This window comes from Pseudophryne corroboree, chromosome 9 (assembly GCF_028390025.1).
Source record: "Pseudophryne corroboree isolate aPseCor3 chromosome 9, aPseCor3.hap2, whole genome shotgun sequence".
Lineage (NCBI taxonomy): Eukaryota > Metazoa > Chordata > Amphibia > Anura > Myobatrachidae > Pseudophryne > Pseudophryne corroboree.
In genome coordinates, this window is record NC_086452.1 from 480,703,544 (window position 1) to 480,722,026 (window position 18,483).

General features: G+C 49.6%; 1 protein-coding gene across 1 annotated transcript in view; it reads right to left on the reverse strand.

Moving 5' to 3' along the window:
- Window positions 1–17,603, reverse strand: part of IP6K1 (inositol hexakisphosphate kinase 1) — a 126,251-nt gene extending 108,648 nt beyond the window's left edge. The window contains exon 1 of the mRNA XM_063941452.1: window positions 17,452–17,603. The gene's annotated coding sequence lies outside the window, so the exon portion shown is untranslated. The remainder of the gene's footprint in view (window positions 1–17,451) is intronic.
- Window positions 17,604–18,483: the final 880 nt, after the last annotated feature.

An 18,483-nucleotide genomic window follows, 5' to 3' on the forward strand; every position in this document is an offset into this window, starting at 1 on the left:
TTTTACTTACCGATAAATCTATTTCTCGGAGTCCGTAGTGGATGCTGGGGTTCCTGAAAGGACCATGGGGAATAGCGGCTCCGCAGGAGACAGGGCACAAAAAGTAAAGCTTTTCCAGATCAGGTGGTGTGCACTGGCTCCTCCCCCTATGACCCTCCTCCAGACTCCAGTTAGGTACTGTGCCCGGACGAGCGTACACAATAAGGGAGGATTTTGAATCCCGGGTAAGACTCATACCAGCCACACCAATCACACCGTACAACTTGTGATCTAAACCCAGTTAACAGTATGATAACAGCGGAGCCTCTGAAAGATGGCTTCCTTCAACAATAACCCGAATTAGTTAACAATAACTATGTACAATTATTGCCGATAATCCGCACTTGGGATGGGCGCCCAGCATCCACTACGGACTCCGAGAAATAGATTTATCGGTAAGTAAAATCTTATTTTCTCTATCGTCCTAGTGGATGCTGGGGTTCCTGAAAGGACCATGGGGATTATACCAAAGCTCCCAAACGGGCGGGAGAGTGCGGATGACTCTGCAGCACCGAATGAGAGAACTCCAGGTCCTCCTTAGCCAGAGTATCAAATTTGTAAAATTTTACAAACGTGTTCTCCCCTGACCACGTAGCTGCTCGGCAAAGTTGTAATGCCGAGACCCCTCGGGCAGCCGCCCAAGATGAGCCCACCTTCCTTGTGGAGTGGGCCTTTACAGATTTAGGCTGTGGCAGGCCTGCCACAGAATGTGCAAGTTGGATTGTGCTACAGATCCAACGAGCAATCGTCTGCTTAGACGCAGGAGCACCCATCTTGTTGGGTGCATACAATATAAACAACGAGTCAGATTTTCTGACTCCAGCTGTCCTTGCAATATATATTTTTAATGCTCTGACAACGTCCAGTAACTTGGAGTCCTCCAAGTCACTTGTAGCCGCAGGCACTACAATAGGCTGGTTCAGATGAAATGCTGACACCACCTTAGGGAGAAAATGCGGACGAGTCCGCAGTTCTGCCCTGTCCGAATGGAAAATCAGATATGGGCTTTTGTAAGATAAAGCTGCCAGTTCTGACACTCTCCTGGCCGAAGCCAGGGCTAGAAGCATGGTCACTTTCCATGTGAGATATTTCAAATCCACCTTCTTTAGTGGTTCAAACCAATGAGATTTTAGAAAGTCCAAAACCACATTGAGATCCCACGGTGCCACTGGAGGCACCACAGGGGGCTGTATATGCAGCACTCCCTTAACAAAGGTCTGGACTTCAGGGACTGAAGCCAATTCTTTTTGAAAGAAAATCGACAGGGCCGAAATTTGAACCTTAATAGATCCCAATTTGAGACCCATAGACAATCCTGATTGCAGGAAATGTAGGAATCGACCCAGTTGAAATTCCTCCGTCGGAGCACTCCGATCCTCGCACCACGCAACATATTTTCGCCAAATTCGGTGATAGTGTTGCACGGTTACTTCCTTCCTTGCTTTAATCAAAGTAGGAATGACTCCTTCCGGCATGCCTTTTTCCTTTAGGATCCGGCGTTCAACCGCCATGCCGTCAAACGCAGCCGCGGTAAGTCTTGAAACAGACAGGGACCCTGCTGAAGCAAGTCCCTCCTTAGAGGTAGAGGCCACGGATCTTCCGTGATCATCTCTTGAAGTTCCGGGTACCAAGTCCTTCTTGGCCAATCCGGAACCACTAGTATCGTCCTTACGCCTCTTTGCCGTATAATTCTCAATACTTTTGGTATGAGAGGCAGAGGAGGAAACACATACACCGACTGGTACACCCAAGGCGTTACCAGCGCGTCCACAGCTATTGCCTGCGGATCTCTTGACCTGGCGCAATACCTGTCCAGTTTTTTGTTGAGGCGAGACGCCATCATGTCCACCATTGGTCTTTCCCAACGGGTTACCAGCAAGTGGAAGACTTCTGGATGAAGTCCCCACTCTCCCGGGTGAAGATCGTGTCTGCTGAGGAAGTCTGCTTCCCAGTTGTCCACTCCCGGGATGAACACTGCTGACAGTGCTATCACATGATTCTCTGCCCAGCGAAGAATCCTTGCAGCTTCTGCCATTGCACTCCTGCTTCTTGTGCCGCCCTGTCTGTTCACATGGGCGACTGCCGTGATGTTGTCCGACTGGATCAACACCGGTTTTCCCTGAAGCAGAGGTTCTGCCTGGCTTAGAGCATTGTATATTGCTCTTAGTTCCAGAATGTTTATGTGAAGAGACGTTTCCAGGCTCGTCCATACTCCCTGGAAGTTTCTTCCTTGTGTGACTGCTCCCCAGCCTCTCAGGCTGGCGTCCGTGGTCACCAGGATCCAATCCTGTATGCCGAATCTGCGGCCCTCCAATAGATGAGCACTCTGCAACCACCACAGAAGAGACACCCTTGTCCTTGGAGACAGGGTTATCCGCAGGTGCATCTGAAGATGCGACCCTGACCATTTGTCCAACAGATCCCTTTGGAAAATTCTTGCGTGGAATCTGCCGAATGGAATTGCTTCGTAAGAAGCCACCATTTTTCCCAGGACTCTTGTGCATTGATGTACAGACACCTTTCCTGGTTTTAGGAGGTTCCTGACAAGCTCGGATAACTCCTTGGCTTTTTCCTCCGGGAGAAAAACCTTTTTCTGAACCGCGTCCAGAATCATCCCTAGGAACAGCAGACGAGTTGTCGGCATTAACTGGGATTTTGGAATATTCAGAATCCACCCGTGCTGTTTTAGCACTTCTTGAGACAGTGCTAATCCCATCTCTAGCTGTTCTCTGGACCTTGCCCTTATTAGGAGATCGTCCAAGTATGGGATAATTAATATGCCTTTTCTTCGAAGAAGAATCATCATCTCGGCCATTACCTTTGTAAAGACCCGAGGTGCCGTGGACAATCCGAACGGCAGCGTCTGAAACTGATAGTGACAGTTTTGTACAACGAACCTGAGGTACCCCTGGTGTGAGGGGTAAATTGGAACGTGGAGATACGCATCCTTGATGTCCAAGGATACCATAAAGTCCCCCTCTTCCAGGTTCGCTATCACTGCTCTGAGTGACTCCATCTTGAACTTGAACTTCTTTATGTACAGGTTCAAGGACTTCAGATTTAGAATAGGCCTTACCGAGCCATCCGGCTTCGGTACCACAAAAAGAGTGGAATAATACCCCTTCCCTTGTTGTAGAAGAGGTACCTTGACTATCACCTGCTGAGAGTACAGCTTGTGAATGGCTTCCAAAACCGTCTCCCTTTCTGAGGGGGACGTTGGTAAAGCAGACTTCAGGAAACGGCGAGGCGGATCTGTCTCTAGTTCCAACCTGTACCCCTGAGATATTATCTGCAGGATCCAGGGATCTACCTGCGAGTGAGCCCACTGCGCGCTGAAATTCTTGAGACGACCGCCCACCGCCCCCGAGTCCGCTTGAGAAGCCCCAGCGTCATGCTGAGGCTTTTGTAGAAGCGGGGGGAGGGCTTCTGTTCCTGGGAAGGAGCTGCCTGTTGGTGTCTCTTCCCCCTTCCTCTGCCTCGTGGCAGATATGAATATCCCTTTGCTCTCTTGTTTTTAAAGGAACGAAAGGGCTGCGGTTGAAAAGTCGGTGTCTTTTTCTGTTGGGGAGTGACTTGAGGTAGAAAGGTGGATTTCCCGGCTGTAGCCGTGGCCACCAAATCTGATAGACCGACTCCAAATAACTCCTCCCCTTTATACGGCAAAACTTCCATATGCCGTTTTGAATCCGCATCGCCTGTCCACTGTCGCGTCCATAAAGCTCTTCTGGCCGAAATGGACATAGCACTTACCCGTGATGCCAGTGTGCAGATATCCCTCTGTGCATCACGCATATAAAGAAATGCATCCTTTATTTGTTCTAACGACAGTAAAATATTGTCCCTGTCCAGGGTATCAATATTTTCAATCAGGGACTCTGACCAAACTACCCCCGCACTGCACATCCAGGCAGTCGCTATAGCTGGTCGTAGTATAACACCTGCATGTGTGTATATACTTTTTTGGATATTTTCCATCCTCCTATCTGTTGGATCTTTAAGTGCGGCCGTCTCAGGAGAGGGTAACGCCACTTGTTTAGATAAGCGTGTTAGCGCCTTGTCCACCCTAGGAGGTGTTTCCCAGCGCTCCCTAACCTCTGGCGGGAAAGGGTATAATGCCAATAATTTCTTTGAAATTATCAGCTTTTTATCAGGGGCAACCCACGCTTCATTACACACCTCATTTAATTCTTCTGATTCAGGAAAAACTATAGGTAGTTTTTTCACACCCCACATAATACCCTGTTTAGTGGTACCTGTAGTATCAGCTAAATGTAACGCCTCCTTCATTGCCAAAATCATATAACGTGTGGCCCTACTGGAAAATACGGTTGATTCGTCACCGTCACCACTGGAGTCAGTGCCTGTGTCTGGGTCTGTGTCGACCGACTGAGGCAAAGGGCGTTTCACAGCCCCTGACGGTGTTTGAGTCGCCTGGACAGGCACTAATTGATTGTCCGGCCGTCTCATGTCGTCAAACGACTGCTTTAGCGTGTTGACACTATCCCGTAGTTCCATAAATAAAGGCATCCATTCTGGTGTCGACTCCCTAGGGGGTGACATCCTCATATTTGGCAATTGCTCCGCCTCCACACCAATATCGTCCTCATACATGTCGACACACACGTACCGACACACAGCAGACACACAGGGAATGCTCCTAACGAAGACAGGACCCACTAGCCCTTTGGGGAGACAGAGGGAGAGTTTGCCAGCACACACCAAAAGCGCTATATATAACAGGGATAGCCTTATAATAAGTGCTCCCTTATAGCTGCTTTATATATATCAAAATATCGCCATAAATTTGCCCCCCCTCTCTGTTTTACCCTGTTTCTGTAGTGCAGTGCAGGGGAGAGACCTGGGAGCCGTCCTGACCAGCGGAGCTGTGAGAGGAAATGGCGCCGTGTGCTGAGGAGATAGGCCCCGCCCCTTTTCCGGCGGGCTCGTCTCCCGCTATTTAGTGAATCCAGGCAGGGGTTAAATATCTCCATATAGCCTCTGGGGGCTATATGTGAGGTATTTTTAGCCTTTATATAGGTTACATTTGCCTCCCAGGGCGCCCCCCCCCAGCGCCCTGCACCCTCAGTGACTGCGTGTGAAGTGTGCTGAGAGGAAAATGGCGCACAGCTGCAGTGCTGTGCGCTACCTTTAGAAGACTGCAGGAGTCTTCAGCCGCCGATTCTGGACCTCTTCTGACTTCAGCATCTGCAAGGGGGCCGGCGGCGCGGCTCCGGTGACCATCCAGGCTGTACCTGTGATCGTCCCTCTGGAGCTGATGTCCAGTAGCCAAGAAGCCAATCCATCCTGCACGCAGGTGAGTTCACTTCTTCTCCCCTCAGTCCCTCGTTGCAGTGATCCTGTTGCCAGCAGGACTCACTGTAAAATAAAAAACCTAAGCTAAACTTTCTCTAAGCAGCTCTTTAGGAGAGCCACCTAGATTGCACCCTTCTCGGCCGGGCACAAAAATCTAACTGGAGTCTGGAGGAGGGTCATAGGGGGAGGAGCCAGTGCACACCACCTGATCTGGAAAAGCTTTACTTTTTGTGCCCTGTCTCCTGCGGAGCCGCTATTCCCCATGGTCCTTTCAGGAACCCCAGCATCCACTAGGACGATAGAGAAATGGAGATATCGGATTGCTGTATCAGTGTATGTGACGTGGAGACATCGGATTGCTGTATCAGTGTATGTGATGTGGAGATATCGGATTGCTGTATCAGTGTATGTGGAGATATCGGATTGCTGTATCAGTGTATGTGGAGATATCGGATTGCTGTATCAGTGTATGTGACGTGGAGACATCGGATTGCTGTATCAGTGTATGTGACGTGGAGACATCAGATTGCTGTATCAGTGTATGTGTCGTGGAGATATCGGATTGCTGTATCAGTGTATGTGTCGTGGAGATATCGGATTGCTGTATCAGTGTATGTGTTATGGAGACATCGGATTGCTGTATCAGTGTATGTGACGTGGAGACATCGGATTGCTGTATCAGTATATGTGACGTGGAGACATCGGATTGCTGTATCGGTGTATGTGGAGACATCGGATTGCTGTATCGGTGTATGTGGAGACATCGGATTGCTGTATCGGTGTATGTGATATGAAGATATCGGATTGCTGTATCAGTGTATGTGGAGATATCGGATTGCTGTATCAGTGTATGTGACATGGAGATATCGGATTGCTGTATCAGTGTATGTGACATGGAGATATCGGATTGCTGTATCAGTGTATGTGGAGATATCGGATTGCTGTATCAGTGTACGTGGAGATATCGGATTGCTGTATCGGTGTATGTGATATGAAGATATCGGATTGCTGTATCAGTGTATGTGGAGATATCGGATTGCTGTATCAGTGTATGTGACATGGAGATATCGGATTGCTGTATCAGTGTATGTGACGTGGAGACATCGGATTGCTGTATCAGTGTATGTGATATGAAGATATCGGATTGCTGTATCAGTGTATGTGGAGATATCGGATTGCTGTATCAGTGTATGTGACGTGGAGATATCGGATTGCTGTATCAGTGTATGTGACCTGGAGACATCGGATTGCTGTATCAGTGTATGTGACGTGGAGATATCGGATTGCTGTATCAGTGTATGTGACGTGGAGACATCGGATTGCTGTATCAGTGTATGTGACGTGGAGATATCGGATTGCTGTATCAGTGTATGTGACCTGGAGACATCGGATTGCTGTATCAGTGTATGTGACCTGGAGACATCGGATTGCTGTATCAGTGTATGTGACGTGGAGATATCGGATTGCTGTATCAGTGTATGTGACGTGGAGATATCGGATTGCTGTATCAGTGTATGTGACGTGGAGACATCGGATTGCTGTATCAGTGTATGTGACGTGGAGATATCGGATTGCTGTATCAGTGTATGTGACGTGGAGACATCGGATTGCTGTATCAGTGTATGTGACGTGGAGACATCGGATTGCTGTATCAGTGTATGTGACGTGGAGATATCGGATTGCTGTATCAGTGTATGTGGAGATATCGGATTGCTGTATCAGTGTATGTGGAGATATCGGATTGCTGTATCAGTGTATGTGACGTGGAGACATCGGATTGCTGTATCAGTGTATGTGACGTGGAGACATCGGATTGCTGTATCAGTGTATGTGACGTGGAGATATCGGATTGCTGTATCAGTGTATGTGGAGATATCGGATTGCTGTATCAGTGTATGTGACGTGGAGACATCGGATTGCTGTATCAGTGTATGTGACATGGAGATATCGGATTGCTGTATCGGTGTATGTGGAGATATCGGATTGCTGTATCAGTGTATGTGACGTGGAGACATCGGATTGCTGTATCAGTGTATGTGACGTGGAGATATCGGATTGCTGTATCAGTGTATGTGGAGATATCGGATTGCTGTATCAGTGTATGTGACGTGGAGACATCGGATTGCTGTATCAGTGTATGTGACATGGAGATATCGGATTGCTGTATCGGTGTATGTGGAGATATCGGATAGCTGTATCAGTGTATGTGGAGCCATCGGATAGCTGTATCAGTGTATGTGGAGCCATCGGATTGCTGTATCAGTGTATGTGGAGCCATCGGATTGCTGTATCAGTGTATGTGGAGCCATCGGATTGCTGTATCAGTGTATGTGGAGACATCGGATAGCTGTATCAGTGTATGTGGAGATATCGGATAGCTGTATCAGTGTATGTGGAGATATCGGATAGCTGTATCAGTGTATGTGGAGATATCGGATAGCTGTATCAGTGTATGTGGAGCCATCGGATTGCTGTATCAGTGTATGTGGAGCCATCGGATTGCTGTATCAGTGTATGTGGAGCCATCGGATTGCTGTATCAGTGTATGTGGAGCCATCGGATTGCTGTATCAGTGTATGTGGAGCCATCGGATTGCTGTATCAGTGTATGTGGAGCCATCGGATTGCTGTATCAGTGTATGTGGAGCCATCGGATTGCTGTATCAGTGTATGTGGAGACATCGGATTGCTGTATCAGTGTATGTGGAGACATCGGATTGCTGTATCAGTGTAATCCGATGTGGAGACATCGGATTGCTGTATCAGAGTATGTGGAGACATCGGATTGCTGTATCAGTGTATGTGGAGACATCGCATAGCTGTATCAGTGTATGTGGAGACATCGGATTGCTGTATCAGTGTATGTGGAGACATCGGATTGCTGTATCAGTGTATGTGGAGACATCGGATTGCTGTATCAGTGTATGTGACGTGGAGACATCGGATTGCTGTATCAGTGTATGTGGAGACATCAGATTGCTGTATCAGTGTATGTGGAGACATCGGATTGCTGTATCAGTGTATGTGGAGCCATCGGATTGCTGTATCAGTGTATGTGGAGCCATCGGATTGCTGTATCAGTGTATGTGGAGCCATCGGATTGCTGTATCAGTGTATGTGGAGCCATCGGATTGCTGTATCAGTGTATGTGGAGATATCGGATTGCTGTATCAGTGTATGTGGAGACATCGGATTGCTGTATCAGAGTATGTGGAGACATCGGATTGCTGCATCAGTGTATGTGGAGACATCGGATTGCTGCATCAGTGTATGTGGAGACATCGGATAGCTGTATCAGTGTATGTGGAGCCATCGGATTGCTGTATCAGTGTATGTGGAGCCATCGGATTGCTGTATCAGTGTATGTGGAGACATCGGATAGCTGTATCAGTGTATGTGGAGACATCGGATTGCTGTATCAGAGTATGTGGAGACATCGGATTGCTGTATCAGAGTATGTGGAGACATCGGATTGCTGTATCAGAGTATGTGGAGACATCGGATAGCTGTATCAGAGTATGTGGAGACATCGGATTGCTGTATCAGTGTATGTGGAGCCATCGGATTGCTGTATCAGTGTATGTGGAGCCATCGGATTGCTGTATCAGTGTATGTGGAGCCATCGGATTGCTGTATCAGTGTATGTGGAGCCATCGGATTGCTGTATCAGTGTATGTGGAGCCATCGGATTGCTGTATCAGTGTATGTGGAGCCATCGGATTGCTGTATCAGTGTATGTGGAGACATCGGATTGCTGTATCAGTGTATGTGGAGACATCGGATTGCTGTATCAGTGTATGTGGAGACATCGGATTGCTGTATCAGTGTATGTGGAGACATCGGATTGCTGTATCAGTGTATGTGGAGACATCGGATTGCTGTATCAGTGTAATCCGATGTGGAGACATCGGATTGCTGTATCAGAGTATGTGGAGACATCGGATTGCTGTATCAGTGTATGTGGAGACATCGCATAGCTGTATCAGTGTATGTGGAGACATCGGATTGCTGTATCAGTGTATGTGGAGACATCGGATTGCTGTATCAGTGTATGTGGAGACATCGGATTGCTGTATCAGTGTATGTGACGTGGAGACATCGGATTGCTGTATCAGTGTATGTGGAGACATCAGATTGCTGTATCAGTGTATGTGGAGACATCGGATTGCTGTATCAGTGTATGTGGAGACATCGGATTGCTGTATCAGTGTATGTGGAGACATCGGATTGCTGTATCAGTGTATGTGGAGACATCGGATTGCTGTATCAGTGTATGTGACGTGGAGACATCGGATTGCTGTATCAGTGTATGTGGAGACATCGGATTGCTGTATCAGTGTATGTGGAGACATCGGATTGCTGTATCAGTGTATGTGACGTGGAGACATCGGATTGCTGTATCAGTGTATGTGGAGACATCGGATTGCTGTATCAGTGTATGTGGAGACATCGGATAGCTGTATCAGTGTATGTGGAGACATCGGATTGCTGTATCAGAGTATGTGGAGACATCGGATTGCTGTATCAGTGTATGTGACGTGGAGACATCGGATTGCTGTATCAGTGTATGTGGAGACATCGGATTGCTGTATCAGTGTATGTGGAGACATCGGATTGCTGTATCAGTGTATGTGACGTGGAGACATCGGATTGCTGTATCAGTGTATGTGGAGACATCGGATTGCTGTATCAGTGTATGTGGAGACATCGGATTGCTGTATCAGTGTATGTGGAGACATCGGATAGCTGTATCAGTGTATGTGGAGACATCGGATTGCTGTATCAGTGTATGTGACGTGGAGACATCGGATTGCTGTATCAGTGTATGTGGAGACATCGGATTGCTGTATCAGTGTATGTAGAGACATCGGATTGCTGTATCAGAGTATGTGGAGACATCGGATTGCTGTATCAGTGTATGTGGAGACATCGGATTGCTGTATCAGTGTATGTGGAGCCATCGGATTGCTGTATCAGTGTATGTGGAGCCATCGGATTGCTGTATCAGTGTATGTGGAGCCATCAGATTGCTGTATCAGTGTATGTGGAGCCATCGGATTGCTGTATCAGTGTATGTGGAGCCATCGGATTGCTGTATCAGTGTATGTGGAGCCATCGGATTGCTGTATCAGTGTATGTGGAGACATCGGATTGCTGTATCAGTGTATGTGGAGACATCGGATTGCTGTATCAGTGTATGTGGAGACATCGGATTGCTGTATCAGTGTATGTGGAGACATCGGATTGCTGTATCAGTGTAATCCGATGTGGAGACATCGGATTGCTGTATCAGAGTATGTGGAGACATCGGATTGCTGTATCAGTGTATGTGGAGACATCGCATAGCTGTATCAGTGTATGTGGAGACATCGGATTGCTGTATCAGTGTATGTGGAGACATCGGATTGCTGTATCAGTGTATGTGGAGACATCGGATTGCTGTATCAGTGTATGTGACGTGGAGACATCGGATTGCTGTATCAGTGTATGTGGAGACATCAGATTGCTGTATCAGTGTATGTGGAGACATCGGATTGCTGTATCAGTGTATGTGGAGACATCGGATTGCTGTATCAGTGTATGTGGAGACATCGGATTGCTGTATCAGTGTATGTGGAGACATCGGATTGCTGTATCAGTGTATGTGGAGACATCGGATTGCTGTATCAGTGTATGTGGAGACATCGGATTGCTGTATCAGTGTATGTGGAGACATCGGATTGCTGTATCAGTGTAATCCGATGTGGAGACATCGGATTGCTGTATCAGAGTATGTGGAGACATCGGATTGCTGTATCAGTGTATGTGGAGATATCGCATAGCTGTATCAGTGTATGTGGAGACATCGGATTGCTGTATCAGAGTATGTGGAGACATCGGATTGCTGTATCAGTGTATGTGGAGATATCGGATTGCTGTATCAGTGTATGTGGAGACATCGGATTGCTGTATCAGTGTATGTGACGTGGAGACATCGGATTGCTGTATCAGTGTATGTGGAGACATCGGATTGCTGTATCAGTGTATGTGGAGACATCGGATTGCTGTATCAGTGTATGTGACGTGGAGACATCGGATTGCTGTATCAGTGTATGTGGAGACATCGGATTGCTGTATCAGTGTATGTGGAGACATCGGATTGCTGTACCAGTGTATGTGACGTGGAGACATCGGATTGCTGTATCAGTGTATGTGGAGACATCGGATTGCTGTATCAGTGTATGTAGAGACATCGGATTGCTGTATCAGAGTATGTGGAGACATCGGATTGCTGTATCAGTGTATGTGGAGACATCGGATTGCTGTATCAGTGTATGTGGAGACATCGGATTGCTGTATCAGTGTATGTGGAGACATCGGATTGCTGTATCAGTGTATGTGGAGACATCGGATAGCTGTATCAGGGTATGTGGAGACATCGGATTGCTGTATCAGAGTATGTGGAGACATCGGATAGCTGTATCAGTGTATGTGGAGACATCGGATTGCTGTATCAGAGTATGTGGAGACATCGGATTGCTGTATCAGTGTATGTGGAGACATCGGATTGCTGTATCAGTGTATGTGGAGACATCGGATTGCTGTATCAGGGTATGTGGAGACATCGGATTGCTGTATCAGTGTATTTTGTACTGAGACACATGTATGTGGATGACACCCGGCCTTGCAGTGATTACTCAGGCACACCCCGGCATTTCCCAGTCACCCAGTCCAAGGCTTGTGCTATGTGGGAAGGTGACAGCGCAGCGCTCTTCCCCTGAGCGTACATCTGCCCAGGTCTGTATATTGCGGTCATTTACACGGCACAGGAACAGAGGCCAGGCCAGTACGGGGGCGCATCCTTACGGGTCAGCGAAGGTGATAAATGTCCCTTTAGCCAGGTGTAAACTCTCCCAGTATAATGGATAGGCCTGCTTCATACCTTCACACAATGAGATGGGTAACGGGACACGGTCATTAGATCGACCACTATTGGGCGACATGCATTAGTTTGACATGGAAAGAAGTCGTGAGTTCACTTTTTTTTTCATTTCTTTAACTTTTTTATACTTTACGATCCACGTGGACTACGATTGGGAACGGTAACCTGAGCCGAGCGCAGCAGTAGAGGAGCGAGACACCTTGCCCGAAGCATGGCGAGCGAAGCGAGGGGACGCGGTGCACTAATTGGGGTTCCCGGTCACTCTACGAAGAAAACGACCTAATGACCCATACCCAATCCCCGCTCATGTGACCAGGAGGGCCGGTGAATTGTAGATTCAGTGATGTGTCCAGTGTCCGGCACTGAGCTAGGTAATAAGGATCCTAAAGACGGGGTGTGACCGGACGGTCCCGTACAAAAACCCTCACCGCTTTCACGTCCCGTCCCCAGAATGGAGTTTTAGGTCACACGGGACCTGGCCACACTGGGGATTCCCGCTTCCGGTCAGTAACCGCCTGTTACTGACTCCGCGCAGTGGGCGGGTTGTACGCTGCCACCAAGCTCCTACCGTGCCGTGGCGTTTGGAACCACGGTTCTGCTCTGTATGCGTCGACATGTCGCCTTACCACACCTGGGTGGTGTTGACAAATCCTCACTAGTCGCTTGACTAGGCCTCTGCCAGTAGCTGGCTGGAAGCGGAGCTTGGAGACGCTGGGTGCGCCCTGGACAGCTGGAAAACAGAGCTAAGTTTCGCCTAGACCTGCAGGTCAGAAGATGAAGCGGTCGTCTTGAGGCAGATGATATTTATTTGCTCAAATAGCCTTCAAAAAGACTCTTCCCTATTGCTAGGGGCAACAGCATACAGCAAGATGTTACAGCAGAAAGTAGTTGGTATAATACAACTTGGAGCTCACAGGCCTCCTCTTTTTATACAGTAAAGCCATAATGCATCTCAGGGGGTAGTTCCCCCTGAGTCCTATCCATCCAATCAGGATATCTTACAAAATATAAATAAATTACATTTTAAAAGGATATAAGTGCATGAAGCAATTTCCTCCTTCCTGTCACACACAACGTTTGGTGTCATTTAAACTCCATTCCTTACCACCTGGGAGTTTACACTTCGCCATTGATACATTTATCACATAGGGTTTGTATTTGATTTCCCAAACAAATGTGCCTCGTCCTTTTCCTGTCACACACAGGGGGTCATTCCGAGTTGTTCGCTCGTTGCAGATTTTAGCTATGCTGCGATTTGTTGCTAATTACGCATGCGCAAGGAACGCAGGGCGCATGCGCTTAGTTATTTAACTAAAAACTTAGCAGTTTTGCTTGTGGATTCTGCGGCGCTTTTCAGTCGCACTGCTGATCGGTAAATGATTGACAGGAAGTGGGTGTTTCTGGGTGGTAACTGAGCGTTTTCCGGGAGTGTGCTAAAAAAAGCAGGCGTGTCAGGGAAAAACGCGGAAGTGTCTGGAGAAACGGGGGAGTGGCTGGCCAAACGCAGGGCGTGTTTGTGACGTCAAAGCAGGAACTAAACGGACTGAGGTGATCGCAATCTAGGAGTAGGTCTAGAGCTACTCAGAAACTGCAGGGAAATATTTAGTAGCAATTCTGCTAATCTTTCGTTCGCTATTCTGCTAAGCTAAGATACACTCCCAGAGGGCGGCGGCCTAGCGTGTGCAAAGCTGCTAAAAGCAGCTAGCGAGCAAACAACTCGGAATGAGGGCCACAAAGTCCTTGTAATTTAAACATAAATCTGCATCCTACATAATGCAGCCTAAGAAATCTTACATCAAACTGTTGTTAAACGAAACCCACTAGTTTGCATTCATAAAACACAATGTGATTAACATGTTCCTGTCTCTCTCACATCTCCGTGTAAAACCAGTTTTGGCTTATCACACAACAGGAGATGCTGGAAACACAGTCTTCTCTCCAAACCTTCCTTTGTATCTCAAAGAAAATGTTTGGCCACCAAAAGCCGCCAATTGTCACCTATTCCCTGCTGGAGCTAGGACAATTACCATACGACTTTCTATGCAAAAGTCTCAAGAACTATTGTCAAGGCCTTTTTAGAAACAAAGGGGCAGATGTATGAAAGTGCGCTGTGGTTCCCGCTGACCACAGCGCACCTTAAGGCAGCATTTTGCGCTGCACCCAAAAGTATGAACGGCGTGTTAACGCCGTATGCACTGCCCGCCGCGCGCCCCTGCCACTTACTGCTTCCCCGCAGTAGTGAATGGGAGGCGAAGAGCAGAGGCAATGTATGATTGCCTCTGCTGTCCCTTTTCATCTCCTGATCTGCCGGTCCGGAACGCCTCCCCTGGGCAGGCCATGTGAGGTTAAAGCTTGCTTGTTTGGTTTTTTTTTTGTGTTCTTTAATTTCCCCCCCGAAAACTTTATGGTTCGTGGACAAAAACAATATTCACCTCACACATTCGGCGCCGGCGAGCAGCCAGACTAGTCGTGCATGTGCCTCGAGCCGCCAGCAACTTGAGCAGGGAAAAGGTCGCGCAGATAGACACTGGGAGTGAGACGCAGGCCAGCCAATGTGGAAGGTGCGCTATCGTGGGACAGGTAAGATAACACCCTCCCACATCAGCGGCCACACTGGTGATACACTGTGGCGCAGGGTCCGGCCGTATCACCACGATAATGTGGTGATACGGCCCCAGGCACATAACGTCCGTTAGGACGTTTTTCATACATCTGCCCCTAAATACCTCGTACTTTTCTCATAAGTGCCCTGTCCATGCAGGTCTATAACCGTCCAGTCCATAATTCCCCAAAACTGCGCAGCGATATAACATATGACACATTATTAAACATATTGTTGAACAGTCCGCGCCTGGCGCCGTAAGTACATTTATCAGTGGCGCCAAGCGCCTATTGTCCTTAAAATAGCGCTGGCCAGTTTAAGGGCTGTGCCGTGGCCGCCAGGGTCTCTGGCCACAGGGGGGCTCGAGGGGGAAGGCTGAGAAACCCAGGCTGGAAAGTGTTCATTCTGCATGAGGCTATCGGAGGATACACATGATCCACAAGTCACCAGCGGGAGAGAAGCCGCTTCCCATAACTACTGAATCCAGGGACCGGATTGGTTTGTTTTGTTTATTTTCCATTTCTTTTTTCATTTTATTTGTACTTGTATTTCCATGTGCGACTTCCCAGCTATTATATTCTTATAACGTCTTTCTTCTGTAACTAGAAGATTTGAAGTTCTTTACGTACAGTAAACTCTCTTCATTTTAGTTCTGGTTGTCGGCGCTTTCCAACCCAAACCAGCGACACAGCTCCAGGCTATCTCATCTTTAAGTATTAACAATTGTGTGTGTGCGGGTGAGAGCAGAGGCTCGCCCTGGGCGTGGCCTGGCTGGCGCAGCGACTGGTACTTCTGCTGGTGGCAGTTACCGCCTGAATTTACCACGCACTAAGGTAATCAGTACGTGTCACCGGCAGCGTTCTCGCATTGTAGTATCTGGAGAATCACCGCCCCAGGACCGTGACACTCTGCCTCCTCCAATTCCCTGTGCACCCCCGTCATCCAGTCTCTGCCCCTCCCACACAAACCTCTGTCCTGCCTACTAGCCTTCCCCACCCCCAGCCTCTGCCCCACCAACACCCAGCCTCTGCCCCCAGCATCTGCCCCACCAACACCCAGCCTCTGCCCCACCAACACCCAGCCTCTGCCCCACCAACACCCAGCATCTGCCCCACCAACACTCAGCCACTGTCCTATCCTCTGTCCCACCCCCAGAATCTACCCCTCCGACACCCAGCCTCTGCCCCCAGCATCTGCCCCACCAACACCCAGCCTCTGTCCTATCCTCTGCCCCCATCCCAAGCATCTGCCCCTCCAACACCCAGCCTCTGCCCCACCAACACCCAGCCTCTGCCCCCAGCATCTGCCCCTCCAACACCCAGCCACTGTCCTATCCTCTGCCCCCATCCCCAGCATCTGCCCCTCCAACACCCAGCCTCTGCCCCACCAACCCCCATCCACTGTCCTATCCTCTGCCCCAACACCCAGCCACTGTCCTATCCTCTGCCCCCATCCCCAGCATCTGCCCCTCCAACACCCAGCCTCTGCCCCACCAACCCCCATCCACTGTCCTATCCTCTGCCCCAACACCCAGCCACTGTCCTATCCTCTGCCCCCATCCCCAGCATCTGCCCCTCCAACACCCAGCCTCTGCCCCCAGCCTCTGCCCCCAGCATCTGCCCCTCCAACACCCAGCCACTGTCCTATCCTCTGCCCCCAGCATCTGCCCCTCCAACACCCAGCCACTGTCCTATCCTCTGCCCCCAGCATCTGCCCCAACACCCAGCCACTGTCCTATCCTCTACCCCCAGCATCTGCCCCTCCAACACCCAGCCACTGCCCTATCCTCTGCCCCCAGCATCTGCCCCAACACCCAGCCACTGTCCTATCCTCTGCCCCCAGCATCTGCCCCAACACCCAGCCACTGTCCTATCCTCTGCCCCCACCAACACCCAGCCACTGTCCTATCCTCTGCCCCCAGCATCTGCCCCACCAACACCCAGCCACTGTCCTATCCTCTGCCCCCAGCATCTGCCCCAACACCCAGCTACTGTCCTATCCTCTGCCCCCACACCCAGCATCTGCCCCTCCAACACCCAGCCACTGTCCTACCCTCTGCCCCCACACCCAGCATCTGCCCCTCCAACACCCTGCCACTGTCCTATCCTCTGCCCCCACACCCAGCATCTGCCCCTCCCATTATCCTCTTCCACACCCTACCTGCCTCTGTACTTCCACTTTGCCTCTCTCACATCCTGTCCTTACTCCTCCCACCCCTTCCCTCATTAGCCCCTCCCACTCCCATCCTCTTCCCCTCATTAGCCCCTCCCACTCTAGCCTCTTTCCATCCGATCTCAGCCTGTCCCTTTCCTTTGCCCCTCCCACACCCAGCCTCTTTCCCTCTTTAACCCCTCCCACTCCAGCCTCTGTCCCTTTCCTTTGCCCTCTCACACCCAGCCTCTTTCCCTCACTAGCCCCTCCCACCTCTTCCCCTCCCCATAGCTCCTCCCATCCCAGCCTCTTACCCTCTCATTAACCCCTCCCATACCCGGCCTCTGCCCCTCCCCCGTTACATGACGGGCCCTGGGCCCCAATTCTGGCTGTCAGCCGTGTTACCTCCATCGCTGCTCCCTTACCTGTCACCGCCTCCCCGGGCACTCCTCCCGTCTGGGATTTGGGGGGCGGTTGCCCGCGGGTGTTTCCTCGCAGACCCGGCTCCTCTCACGCGCTCCGGACCAGTTCAAATCAACAACAAGATGGCGACCAGCCGGGGAAAAAGGCGGCGCGGGTTCTCGCTGTCATGGCAACAGAGCGCTCAGTCCCGACCCCATGATGCGTGTCAGCCAATCATGAGACGGCACTCTCTCTCCGACAGCTCTTACCCTCTGTCCTATTGGCTGTGAGCCGAGTCAATCATTCACCGTGGCACCACCCACCGCGGCCTCCTGTCACTCGCTGACAGATTCTCTCCCGGTCTCATCACGTGCTCCATATTCTGCCCTGTGATTGGCTAGGCCCCGAGCTGTCATGCTCTCTCTGCCCTGTGATTGGCTAGGCCTCGAGCTATCGTTGTGACTGGGGCTGGCGCCCCCTGGCGGAGACGCTGCAGATGGCGGCCTGTCCTTTACATGGGGAACAGCTATCACATCACAGGGATCATCTGCAGACCCTCCAACATGACCCATTCCACTAGGTACACAATGCTCTGCTCCTGGACTTCCCTCTCAATTTATGATTTCCATCACCTCTGTTGAACTAGTTGAATGATAAGAAAGCTGTTTCTTCACAGGTGATGGCAATAATAAATTAAGAGGGAAGTCCAGGAGCAGAGCATTTTGTACCTAGTGGAATGGGTCATGTTGGGGGGTCTGCATCTGTCACATCACAGGGATCATCTGTCACATCACAGGGATCATCTGTTACATACATACATACATACATACATACATACATACATAGGGATCATCAGTCACATCACAGGGATCATCTGTTACATACATAGGGATCATCAGTCACATCACAGGGATCATCTGTTACAAACATACATACATAGGGATCATCAGTCACATCACAGGGATCATCTGTTACAAACATACATACATAGGGATCATCAGTCACATCACAGGGATCATCAGTCACATCACAGGGATCATCTGTTACATACATAC